This window comes from Cervus canadensis, chromosome 2 (assembly GCF_019320065.1).
Source record: "Cervus canadensis isolate Bull #8, Minnesota chromosome 2, ASM1932006v1, whole genome shotgun sequence".
NCBI lineage: Eukaryota > Metazoa > Chordata > Mammalia > Artiodactyla > Cervidae > Cervus > Cervus canadensis.
Genome location: NC_057387.1, coordinates 64,695,969 through 64,710,112, shown reverse-complemented (window position 1 = coordinate 64,710,112; position 14,144 = coordinate 64,695,969). Strand labels below are relative to the sequence as shown.

General features: G+C 38.6%; 1 protein-coding gene across 5 annotated transcripts in view; it reads left to right on the top strand.

The window, feature by feature from the left end:
- ST6GALNAC3 (ST6 N-acetylgalactosaminide alpha-2,6-sialyltransferase 3) overlaps positions 1 to 14,144 on the top strand; it is a 592,462-nt gene that overhangs the window by 368,945 nt on the left and 209,373 nt on the right. The gene's annotated exons all lie outside the window — the stretch shown is intronic.

The window sequence follows — 14,144 nt, the reverse complement described above, 5'->3', positions numbered from 1 at the left end:
ATTGCAGTATAGTTGATTTTGGAAAAGGAAATGGCAACCCGCTCCAGTACTCTTGCCTGGAGAATCCCATGGACAGAGGAGCCTGGTGAGCTACAATCCATGGGGTTGCAAAGGGTCAAACATGACTGAGTGACTAACACACACATAGTTGATTTACGATGTTGTGTTAGTTTCTGCTATATAGCAAAATGAATCAGTTATATATATATATATATGTATGTATGTATCTCCACTCTTTTTCAGATTCTATTCCCATATAGGTCATAACAGAGTATGAAATAGAGTCCCCTGTGCTATACAGTAGAGAGTGTGTATAAGTCAATCCCAATCTTCTAATTTATTCCTCCATCCTTTCCCCCTTAGTAACCATGAGTTGTTTGCTATATCAAGGTACAGGTTTAAGGCAAATTGGTCTGCTTTTGTTCTACAAAAGGATACTAGGATGGCAGCTCTCTTGTTTGAAGAGATCATCATGTTACTCAAGGAACCAGTTTGACTGATTTTTATTGTTTAGCATATAGACCAGCTGTTTAAACAGAATAGACCAAATTAGCTAGTTTTTTTGGTATCCAGCAAAAATCTCTTACTCTTATTTGGGCCTGTAAAGCAATAGCTCTCAAGCATGAGCCTACACCTGAATCCTCTGGAGGGCTAGTTCAAACACAGATTGCTAGTCCTAACTCGAGAGTTTCTGAGTTGATTGTTCTTGGACAAGATTCTGGAGTTTGCAGTTCTGACAAGTTCCCAGATAATGCTGTCATTGGTGGTCCTGGGACCACACTTTGAGAGCCACTGGATACTGAAAGATTCTGAAATAGCAGGAATCATATTCAATTGTTTTGAATACATTTGGTCCTATAATATTTAATCTGTTGGCATAGTGTTCTGCCGGCATCTAAAATTATTTTTATTATGATTATTTTTAATGGTGAGGAATATTTTAACCTCCTGTGAAAATCCTGCTGCAGCTCTGTCATTTTACTCTTCCCTTTCCTACAATCTTGCTCCTCTGTAATCATGCCAGATGGTGCTACTCATTAGCTTATGAAGAAGTGATGCTTTATCATTCTAGACAGAGACACAAATCATTCTGTTCTCTGAGTCAAGAATCAACATTTGGGTGTATGTTCAACCTACTATTTGCTTGACAATTTTGTTCATTAGATATTTATTACCCTGACAGTATATGAGCTAGTCGTTATCCCCCTGTCATGTATTTCTCTCAAATTATATTCATTTCGAGTTCATATCAGCACTGTTTGACAACAGCCATCATCATAGCATTATCTACACTAACATGTAATTTCTCTTTTGCCTGAATTATCTGGGTCAGGTGGTTATCTGGGGAGTATATCCATAAAATTAAGATAGTGGATAATATTCCATTCTCGGACTCAACATTCCAAAGGGATAAGTGAGACAACTGCTGTTGCTGATTTGTGAAAAACCATAATACCTAAGGACAATAAGTTATGATGATTGTCATCACCTTTTTCATTCATTGTATATTTTTCTTATGAAGAAATCAGCAGGAGGAGACTATATGATTTAATGAGAAGTATATATTGGAGAGGGAAATGGCAACCCACTGCAGTATTCTTGCCTGGAAAAATCCCATGGACTGAGGATCCTGGTAGGCTATAGTCCATGGGGTCGCAAAGAGTTGGACATGACTGAGCGACTTCACTTCACATCACTTTCACTGTAAAGGATGAGGAGCTTCCCAGGTGGTGCTAGTAGTAAAGAATCCACCTGCCAATGCAGACGTAGGATACGTGGGTTCCATCCCTGGGTCAAGAAGATCCCTTGAAGGAGGGCAGGACAACCCACTCCAGTATTCTTGCCTGGAGAATCCCATGGACAGAGGAGCCTGGCAGGCTATAGTCCATAGGGTTGCAGAGTCAGACACAACTGCAGTAACTTAGCACACACCTATGCATAAAGGATGAAATGGTTAGATAGCATCACTGACTTAAATGGGCATGAATCTGAGCAAACTTCGGGAGACAGGAAACAGAGGAGCCTGGCGTGCTGCAGTCCATGGGATCGCAAAGAGTTGGAGACGACTTAGTGACTGAACAACAGTGAAGAAACGAAACTAGAAACATTTAGTGAGACTGGCAATGTGGATGGAGAAGCTTGTCTCATGTGGTGTGAAGAACTAGTTAAAACTCCAGATATGGAAAAAAATAACATGCTATTCAATTACTGGAGCAAAATCACATTTTTAAAAATTGGTAATTTTCTCTAAAAAGATAATTCAAGTTAGTGCTAAATAATGCATGAAAAGTGAACATCACTCAGTTGTGTCCTAATCTTTGTGACCCCATAGACTATCTAGTCCATGGAATTCTCCAAGACAGAATACTGGAGTGGGTAGCTGTTCCCTTCTCCAGGGGATCTTTCCAACCTAGGGATCAAACCCAGGTCTCCCAAATTGCAGGCGGATTCTTTACCAGCTGAGTCATAAGGGAACCCCAAGAATACTGGAGTGGGTAGCCTATCCCTTCTCCAGGGGATCTTCCCTACCCAGGAATTGAACTGGGGTCTCCTGCATTGCAGGTGGATTCTTTAACAGCTGAGCTACCAGGGAAGCCCAGGCACTATTACCGTGTAACAGTCTCTTGATGTGAATAGGTCATTTATTCTCTCCAAGAATGCTTCTCCACAGAGTTACAATATTGAACGTGTCAAGTTTTCTTGAACTTTTGTTGATTCGGATGTAGGAAAAGAGAAGAGGATATAGTTGAAGGCTTCTGGGAGAAGTTGTCAGTCTGTCTGAATTCTTCTAGTTGAGAATAGATCTTCGACTATTAGATCTTTATTAACTAAGATGTTCATATTACATAGCATAGTTGTATCATTGTGGAGGTGCTGAAGCACTGAAGGTAAGTGCAAAACAAAGTATGCTTGCTTTTTCAAGGTGACTTTTCCATGATGCTTTCGGTGTTTCTACTAATGTTATGCAGTCCTAATCTGTCAGTCCATAACAAACACAGTTGGGTTTACTTAGTAGTTCATTAAATTTTCTTCCATCAATGGAGCAAATTTCACTTATTTTTCATGGCGACCGTAATCAATTTGTTCTTTATATCATCTACTTTGCCCATAATTCATAGTTTACCATCCCACCTTAATTAGGAGACAAGACCCTTCCACAGAGTGAAGCATTGGCAACTCTGTCACCTGGAAAGAATTACATAAAATATGTTAAAAACAGAAATGACTGGCCTAACTGGTTCATCATATTCTCTTTAGCAGGTGGACTCTTAGTGGGTAGAGTGTGTGTTTCTGGTGCTTTTACTTGCCAACCACATTGTGGGTGTTCAATAAATATTAAATAATAGGTAGAGTTTCCTAATTAAGATGAACATTTTCCTCGATTAAGCAGATGGTGCTCAATGGGAGTAGCCCATTATTTACAAGTATGACACAAGGTGCTGGCAGTTGTCTGGGAAAGGTGGCTCTCACCTCGTGTGCTGATTAGATGTTAAAGCAAACTTTTGTGACAAGCAGCTTGATCAATATTAGTTAATGTTTGTGATAAGAACTGTGAATAGGGATGGAATTTGTGTGTATGGGTCTGTAATTTGGCTGCTTTCATTATTACTATTGGCTTCAACTATAAAATGTTTCTTGCTGTTTGCTGCAAGGCAAGTCTTGGCAAATCAGGGTCGATCTGAATTTATCCTGTAGGCTGGCCAAATGATTAGAACCCTCATTATTGCCTGATTTCTAAAGAAATTTTTCTTAAGTCCTTTCAGTATCTCTGGGTTACTAACACTGGATGTGAACACCTCTGTGATGTTTGCAATGCTTGTATTAGTAGCTAAGACCTCAGTGGAACTAACGAGAGTTAATTAAGCATTCCCAAAATGTACATCATTTTATGATTTTGCAGATCACCCCAATGAAAATAAGTCTAATTTCATCAAGTCATATAAATTACAGTGAGAGGGATGATGAGAGGAGGCAATTCTTAGTTCTTTGAAGGAGTTAATTTTGTTGTCAGCACAGTCACATTTCCAAAAATCACAAACCACAGGCAGAACTTTCTAGCAAAAGTGAGATTTGGTAATCACATACTGTTTCCGTTTCTAACTTCTGCCTTCTATATGGTGTCTATGCAAATGGGGACTTTCAAGGATGTAAAACTCACAGCTTCCTCTATTAGGAGCTCAGTGAGCAGCTGCCATGCTTTCTCATAAAGGATAGAAAACATCCTGTTTACTAACATACCCACCCACATACACTCACACCAAGCTCTGCTATTTAGGCAGAACTTTTATTTTGGTTTGAGATAGGCAGTTAGAGTAGAACATTATTCAAGTCTCTTACAAATGTTTCATTCATTCTTGGAGCACATATTCCCTGGGTGTTAACTAGGTGCCAGACATTGTCCTCCATGTGGGGAATCCTCTGGCATTTGAAACGTGTTCTCTAGTTTTACTGGGAACTCATCAGAGATTCTGGCATGTGTTGGCAGGTTCTTTGCATCCCATCTCACCTCCTTATTTTTAATATTTATAAATCATGCTCATCAGGTTGTCAGTAGACAGGAAATGAAAGCAACTAAGAAACCTTGCCAAGATAGAAAAATCCCAGAGTGAACTAAAAATATGTTGACCACAAGAATGTGCAGTAAACCAACATGTGTTCTTGAAGCAGCAAAAATAAGCACTGTGCCCAAGTCCAGGCTTTACCTTATTGTTGGAAAATTGGTGGCCTAGAGATTTTACCTATGCTATATACAAGCCCTGTTAAGAAGTCTTGATCATGTGCTTTTCTAGAAGCCTGGAGTCTGCCCAAAACATGAGCTTATAAATATGTTAAAGTAAGGCTTATGATAATATAAAAGATGAATCATCTTCCTATTTTGAAAAGCATATATTCTATAACTCAATAAGTGTGGAGATCTCCAAGGACCTGTATCATTTTTCACCTTCAGTTACTTTAGGTCTTGATTCAAATGTTGCCTTATCAGAGAGCCCTTCTTAGACAACACCCTCCCTCTGATCCCCCACAATAATGTGCTTACCAAACTCTATTGTCCTTCATGTCACTCTTATGGTTTGTTCTTGTTTTCCCCATCCCTGCATCTAGACTGTAAGTAACATGACAGTAGGCCTGTGTTTACCCAGTGCTATATCTCTGCCCCCTCACATAGCACTTGGCACACAGGTGATGCTCATTATGCAGTTATAGAGTGGATAAAGTGAGTCTGTTTGGAACTGTTAGTTTCTTCATTTAAGAAGCAACATTAGATAAGAACTCTTAGGGTTGGACTGGAACTTAGAAATGTCTATCCCACTGTGTCCCAACATTTATGCAGTTTTACCCATGTGTGTTTTATGCTTTGAAATATGTGATCTGCAAAAAACACACATTTCAGTGGTATTCACTTCTCCATTTTTATAAATCTGAGACTAATAAAACTGCCATTAAAAATTCTGATGGCCAGAGGTGATATAGTTCCAGCTGAAAACCAAAAAAGTGGATGTGTCAGTAAGACTTCGTGTTGGATAAATAAATGTCTCTTAATTGACCTTTTGAAACTTTATACATAGTTCAAGAATTTCTGTTGCCAATTTCATGTATCCTTATCCGGAGATTTCAGTAAGGAAACTCCAAAATGAGCCCAACACATACATCTCACTGGTGAGGAAATCTGAGACCAGGATAGGTTAGTGACTTTCTCAAGGTTGCACCGCTTATTATATGAAGCTTTGATCACAGAGTCTTCTGAATCCTAAACAAGTGTCATGTTTACCAGTTCACATATATATTCTATGGACCACCTGTTTCAGAATCTTCTGGAGGGTGTTAACAAAAACATAGCCTGTTAGCCCTGTAGATTCATAATCTCCACGAATAGAACTGGGGGCCCTGCATTTTAACCAGGTCCCCAGGTGTGTCTTATATATGGCAATGTTTAAGAACCAGTAATCTATTATATGCCAGGATTCTTGATTCTCCTTCATTTGAACAGAAAAAATAAACCATTCATGTCTTATTGCCAAACTGTATGGATACATATTTATTGAACACTTTAACCAACAGCTTTTCTCAGAGAGGGATGCTGGGGCATGTTCAAATCTGTTTCTTTTTACCATCAAGTTAGATAATATGAGCTACGAGTTACTTTGAAATTTGGGGTTTAAATCTAACTAGTTCAATAACAGAGAAGGCAATGGCACCCCACTCCAGTACTCTTGCCTGGAAAATCTCCTGGACGGAGGAGCCTGGTAGACTGCAGTCCATGGGGTCGCTAAGAGTCGTACCCGACTGTTAGAGACTTCACTTTCACTTTTCACTTTCATGCATTGGAGAAGGAAATGGCAACCCACTCCAGTATTCTTGCCTGGAGAATCTCAGGGACAGAGGAGCCTGGTGGGCTGCCGTCTATGGGGTCACACAGAGTCGGACACGACTGAAGTGACTTAGCAGCAGCAGTTCAATAATTTCCTCCACAACATTTGTAGAGTCCAAGGGAGTCACAAATAATTGAGACAGACCCACTGTAGTTAAGGGAGACATACATGGTTTTAGGGGCTATAGGGAAGCCCTGAAGAGTGTGATGTCTCCATAAGAGGCCTCAAGTCCTACACCAGCTAAGGCTGAGGGGTTAGCAGACTACACTTCTAAATCTCTTTGTAAACTGCTGGGTATCCCTCCAGGTCCCCCAGATAGTGTCAGTCTTCACAGAAAGAATAATGAGTTCTCAGAAGTAAGGGTTAGAAGCAAAATCTCTATTAGGTTATTAATATCGTTGTTGTTATTGTTAGCTTCAGGACCCATGATTACTGCTGCCTTAATCAGCTGCCCAGTCACACTGCCCTTGGCCTTTGTTCTCATAAATGTCTCCCATTCTTCATCATCTTTGAGGATGTATCATACAGTTCATCAGCATTTTACTTCTTGACATATAACTCTGAGACTGAACAATTCAAAAAATTTCTCAAAATGGCTTTGTGAAATGTTAATTTAATTCTCTGAAGGGTGAAAACTGTGTAAGACATTTTTTAGAGGTTAGGCTATTGAATATTTCATACCATGGAGACTGTCTGGGAGAAAGTTGGAGAATTAAGGCCACAAAAATTGAAGGAAACATACTTGAGGAAATCTTATAAACTAGAACTTCTTATAAGAATGTTAATATATTATTTTTCTCCATCTTGAAATTTCCTCAGGCATATGTTGAATGAGCTGACTTCATAGTTGTAGTTTTGTTGTTCTTTCTATGTTACTTTGCAATTCTCCCTGTGGCCATCATATTGATTTCAACACTGTGGTCATCATTATAGGAAAATGAAGGCATTAATAACTTGGTCTCCATGGACAGATTGTAATAGAAAATCTTATAAATAATTGCCCACTAATGGGAAAATTGAAAATATGCACTGTACTATAGTGGTCATAATGTAATCATTAAAATTATAATTATGTGACAATGAAAGAACTCATTATGCATTAGTTTATCTTTACATAATGTTAATAGCTAATGAAAGTGTGACAATTACATCTAATTAAGTTTAACAACATTTCCGCACTTCTTGTAAACGGACTACAGTTTGCTTGAAACAGTGTATATGGAGACATTAGTGAAACCAAGGTCCATCTCTATTATGAGTTTTGAAATGCAACCATCAATTCAAGCAGAGACCGTAACTTAATGCCATTTTGTTAAATGAACTGCAAATGTGAGTTCTTACTAAGGGTAGCTTTATAAAAAAAATTTCTTGGATTATGTCATTGATATAGTTAAAATACCCACTAGCCCTTACCCACCCGCAAATGTGTGTGTGTGTGTGTGTATGTCTGTGTTTGTATGTGTTTGACTCAGATCTGTGTTTTATCTCTAACTATAGACTAGCTTTACTAAATTTTCAAGCTAGAAGAGGTTTGCTGAAATGGGGGTAGTGTTGATTCTTTGCTTTAGATTATAGCACATGATTGTCCCCAACATCTAACCCGTGTGACTAAGGCCAGGAGTAACACTCTGTTTCCTACATGTAAAGTAAAGTCGGAATAATAATATCTGCTCTTTGCACTTTTGTTAGAATCAAACTAGTTAATATTTATAAATGTCATAGTTAGAGCCCGGCACATGGTAAACATTAATAAAGATTTGTTATTATTACGAGTTATTTTACATCCATGTTACAACATCAAGAGAATAATTCCAAGCTAAAATCACTTTTCCTCCAACATTTTTTATATATAAAGTATGAGAAAGTCCTTATATGTATCATAATGAAGAGAGCATAATGGTCCATGATATGCAATCAGCATGTTCTCCAGAATGGAGTTTTAAGACACTTGAGCTCTGGAAGACGTTGGTCAGGTCACCAGTGTTTCCAGCTATTCGGGCTTCACTTTCAGAGTGATGGACCCTTGGCCACTGTCATCAGTCTTTGGTCATTAGGAAGCAGAGGCTATTCAAGGCAGTCCAGGTAGAAGTTGGTACACTTGGTCAGTTGTTACTGTACATCCAAGAAGCTGTAACACTGGTCTTTATTTTTCTTCTGATCCCTTGATATGTTAAGCACAAATGAAACGTCCTCTCCCTGAGAGAACTCATTCAATTTCATAGTGTCCATCAGTGTTATATGTTATCTCTACTCTGACATCACTTCTGAACACTGGTCTCTTAAATTATATCAGTTATTATGCAATTCCTAGGTGAAACTTAATATGTCTAAAACTTGGCTTATCTTTCCAAACCAAGCTCTGATTTAATTACCAAGTCTACCTGGCACCCCACTCCAGTATCCTTGCCTGGAAAATCTCATGGACAGAGGAGCCTGGTGGGCTACAGCCCATGGGGTCACAAAGAGTTGGGCACGACTGAGCGGCTAACACTAACACACCATATATTATTTCGTAGTACTGATTATATGTGCTATGCTGTGCTTAGTCACTCAGTTGTGTCTGACTCTGCAAACCCATGGACTGTAGCCCGCTGGGCACCCCTGTCCATGGGGATTCTCCAGGCAAAAATACTGGAGTGAGTTGCCGTGCCCTCCTCCAGGGGATCTTCCTAACCCAGGGATCAAACCCAGGTCTTCCACATTGCAGGCAGTTTCTTTACCATCCGAGCAACCAGGGAAACCCACTGATTATATGCTTTACTTCTATTTCAATGTTCCCATCATCTCATGTTGAGACTACTAGAATTTTCTCCATCTATTCTCTCCTTCCCATCTTTTGTCCTTGAATCCACATTTTATACATCTACCACATTAGTCATCTTAGATCACGTCTACATTTCATTCACCTACTCACAAATTTCTGATGGTTCCCACCTACTCACAAATTTCTGATGGTTCCTCATGCCAATGGTATCTTTCATCTGGATCATTGTCCTAAGAGTTTTGCCCTGTCTTCTGTCCAAGTTTGTCACCAACGCCTTTACCAATATTCTCTAGCCCAACCAAATGAGTCTGCTCATTACCAGCATGCTCTGAGCTTTGTATCTTTGCTGATACTGTTTCCCCAACTAAAATGCCCTTCCTTCTGTATCCTTGTCATATAAATTTGTTCAGTCACAGCTCAAGAGACAACCCTTTCATGCAGCTGTTTTTAAACAACCCTGTTTGTCTCTCTCTCTCTCCTATGAATTTTCAGGCATTTGTTTTTCCTGTCCTATATCTTACACTTTATTCAGGTTGCTTTGACTTTTTCTTATCCTTTGTGTATGATTCTGGCTGGCCAACGTGATTGGCCAGATTGGAAGTCCCCCACCCCCACCCCGAGTCTGTCTTCCATTTCTCTGTGCAGAGTACTAGGTATATTAGATCCTCAACAAACATTTGTTGATGAGAATGTCAATTTTGTAAGCACTTGGGGACAGCATTCAAAAGCCTTTTTGCGACTACTGGAATCTGCCTGGAGCCAATTTCATTACTTAGAAGGAATGTTTTCTGAGCCTCCTTCTTATAGGAGTCTTGTGAAACCTCTTGGCAGAATTAAGCACAATCCCCTCTGCCCTGAATTCAGAAACCTTCTCCTTGGGGAAGTATCCATTTAGCTGAGAGTTTGTGAGAACGGACAGAAACACACAGATCAGCATCACAGTCCTGGTAGCCCCTCTCTGCCTGAGGGCAGCCTTCTCAATCTCCCGTCTTAGTGGGGCCCTTAACTTACTTCATTTCTGAAAGAGCAGGGGCTGGATCATCTGTAGCTGAGGCCACTTAGCAAACCCCAGAAACAACAGCAAGTGAATGCCGAGTATGCTTGCCTCAACTTTGTTACTAACTAACTGGGTAAACCTGGACAAGTCACTTCCTATAGTCTCTAGCCTTTATTTCCTTCATTATAAAATGGGTAAAGAGCTTAAACATTAAAATTTGATGACTTTTTAAAATTTTTAATCAGAAGCTAGATAGATCCAAATGAAATCACATTTTGGTTAAAAAAAAAAAAAGTAAAATTCAAGACAAAATCACCTGATTTTTTGTAGCTCTTCATTTCATAGAGGCAAATCTATCTCAAATTCTCTCTTCTCTGTCATTTTCTGCCTCTCTGTCTCAGTCTGTCTTTCTCTGTCTGTCTGTCTGTCTGTCTCTCTCTCTCTCTCTCACACACATACACAAAATTCTCTACCAAGTCAGTTTTTTCACAGGTATCTCTTGCACCCTAAGTTCTCTTTCATGTGGAAAAAGCTGCCAATGAAATAAGATATGGAAATGGGATAAGAAAGTGATTTCATTTTAGCATGTTTTATATCATACACTGAAAAATCCCAGCTAAAGGTAGCTAAGTTACCTTCGTTAGTTTTTCTTTTTTCTCTTTTATAGTGCTGAGTGATTTTGTTTTGTTAGAAATATCGACTGTAAGTACAAGTCATTTTCTTTCATTTGTACCATCTAAAAACATTTTTATGGTTTAACAAAAGCCAAAATAATTGGGTAGCTCACAAACTTGCACAGGTGGTTTTCGAAGGTGAAATGTGTGTGTGTGGTCGGGGGCGGGGGGTGGTATTGGGCATCTTTATTCTAATGATGCTGACGCCCTTTGCCTTCCCTGCTTCTTTCTGCCTCTCGTGCTCACCCTCTCCTCTGGGTACCTGCTCACTCTTCCCTCTGGATCTCTCTATGTTCTTCCTCAGAGCTCTTAACTGCTACTTAGTGCTTTTCCGTGCCGTGGTTTTATGAGACAAGCTGATCTGATCACTGTCTTTTCCCCCTCCCTTTAAAATTTTTTTCTGTCCTATGTATCATCCAGATTTCTAGAAATGCTTATCATTCTTGTAGGATTTTGTTCTTGTTTTGATTTGATGTTCAGTGAAGTTTTTCTTTAACTCTATAAAAGAAAGATTTTATTCCTCCTCTATTCCAGGTTTTCTTTTCTGCTACATTTTGTAATTTGGAGATGCATTATGCCTTAACATCTGAGAAATAGTTAGCAGAGTGGGTGGTGGGGTTATGCATGATTTCTACTTTCTTCATTATAGTATTATATATTTTCTGAAATTGTTTCATGGTACATGCGTACAAATATTTATTGTTAGAAAGAAATGATAATGAAGCGATTTTAATTTGGGCAAGGAAAAACATCGTATTGAGTGCCTGCCTTTGGGTCTTGCTTCTAGCGTTCCATCAAATCTCCCTTTTTGTGTCTGTCATCACCACCAAGCATGACTACAATGGCTGGCTGAGCTGGAGATGGACAGCAGTCCACAGGAATTGTGGAAGTGATCCAATGGCCTGCAAAACTGCAAGTCATGGGTCACTTCCATTGAATTCCCCAAAGCTAGATTCTTGCTGCCAACTGTTCTTGAATGGAGGAAATGGAAAGAAATAGCACGGACTACCTTAAGAAATCCGGCACCCTTTGTTAAATATGACAATTATTTTTGAAAGCTGCTGATAATAACACATAGAGATGACATGTAGTGAGACATTCATTTTAATAGTATCACACTGTGATTGCAGAGGTTTTAAAAAAAACCTTTTATCTATTTATTCATTCATTCATTCATTTATGTTAGCATTCTTATTGATTGCTCTTATTGATTGCTGGGTGCTCATTTAAGCTGCATGACCAGCGCTACTGCTTGCTCACTCCTCACAGATAACAACCTCAGAAAGTGAACCAGGGCAGGCCCCCCAGGAGCCAAGGTGGTGGTGCTCTGGATAAAATCCGGGCTCCTAGATTTCCTTCTAACTGATGTGATCATTAACATGGGTTAGAACTTGTCTTAGGTGGAAAGAATCATAGGCAGAGATAATTTTTGGCCAGAGAGCAAGCCCATTTTACACACCTGTAAAATTGCCACCTTTCACTGTATACGTGTGAACATAGACATGGTATTTCATGACTATAAACTGGCATGATCTAAGCACTTTGGTCTATCAGGCTGTTAACTAAACAGAAGCTTGTCCTAAGGAACCAGCTCACATAGTATGACAAGTAAGCATTTTATCTATTTATGCCACAAGATTTATTGAACATCTACTATGGGCTAAAAACCCTGCAATAATGAATAACGTAGAAATTTTTTAAAGCACTTCTTCTAGTGAGGGATACAGACATTTTAACAAATGAATGCAAAGCAAGATTATAAAAAGTATTTTAGAAGAGGTAGCTATTTACAGGACACAGTAGAGAAAAAAATTAAAATATAGTAAACTATTTTTTATCATTATGTGTATAAATATGTCTTTGTATTAAATTAACTGCAATTGACTGATATATGTGTACAACTTCACACAATGAGCTGTCACTGGAAGATAACTTTTTATTGCTATTTTGTATTTTGCTTGAGCTTCCCTAGTGGCTCAGTCGGCAAAGAATCTGCCTGCAATGCAGGAGACCTGGATTCCATCACTGGATTGGGAAGATCCCCTGGAGAAGGGAATGGCTACCCATTCCAGTATTCTTGCTTGGAGAATCCCATTGACAGAGGAACCTGATGAGCTACTGTTCTTGGGGTTGCACAGAGTCAGATAAGACTGCTTGGCAACTAAGCACGCAGGCATACATGTTTTGGTAATTCATATTTAGTACTCTTATTTTCTCAATATCTAGTTGTCTTTACTTATAAAGTAGAGTTAATAACTCATGTATTCAATGTGCAATAAGTATATAGGTTAAGGATATTAAAAATATATATCAAAGAGTTGATTGAAAATATCAAGACTCTGAATCTAAAAGCAATTTAAAAATATGTGTGTAAACATACACACATAAGATAAAAGATAGTGTAGCTGTTATTATTAGGCTATATATGGGAAAAATAAGTAATTAAATAAATATATACTTATTTGTGGAAGACTAATTTATGAAAAGTATGACTATAGCAAACAGTGAGAAAAATCTAGTATCTCCTTTTTCAGAAATAAGGAACATTCTTATTTAGTTGATATAGCAAAGGTTAAAGGAAGTCTTAGAGGCCTGACATTCCCATGTTTGAATGAGACATCATAGATAATGATTGTCCTGAATGCTGGGTAAATAATTGAATAAATTTAAAATGTTTGGTCAAATAACATTACTCAGGGAAAGAATTACCAAGGTCTTGGTGCAATGCAATTCACATTTTTAGATTTATTCAGTTATTTGACCAAAGCTGAAAAGACTCAGGGCTCCCCTTGTAGCTCAGTTGGTAAAGAATCAGCCTACAATACAGGAGACCCGAGTTCGATTCCTGGGTTGGGAAGATCCCCTGGAGAAGGAAATGGCAACTCACTCCAGTATTCTTTCCTGGAGAATCCCATGGACCGCCAGGCTCCTCTGTCCATGGGGTTGCAAGAGTCAGACATGACTTAGTGACTAAACCACCACCACCACCTAAAAAGACTTAACTATAAATCTCTTAAAATGAATTCTTTTCCTTGCTGAAAAAGTAGTTTCTATAGGATTCTGGTTAACATTTCAGTATAACTTTAAAATAATATTAGTTTTGTTGTGTTTGTGGTTGTTTTGGCAAACTATTTTCATTGATGATTAAACATCAATAATTCAGAGGATATCAAATGACAACATACCTATTGTCTTATGCTTCACCCTTTACTAAAATTCCTCAAATTGGAGTGAAAACCAAAATCACTTTCTTTGTTCTTAAAACTCCTTTAAATGAAATCTGTAATCCAATCTCTTTTGCATTAAAACATTTGACTGCAAAAAAACTATACATTTTC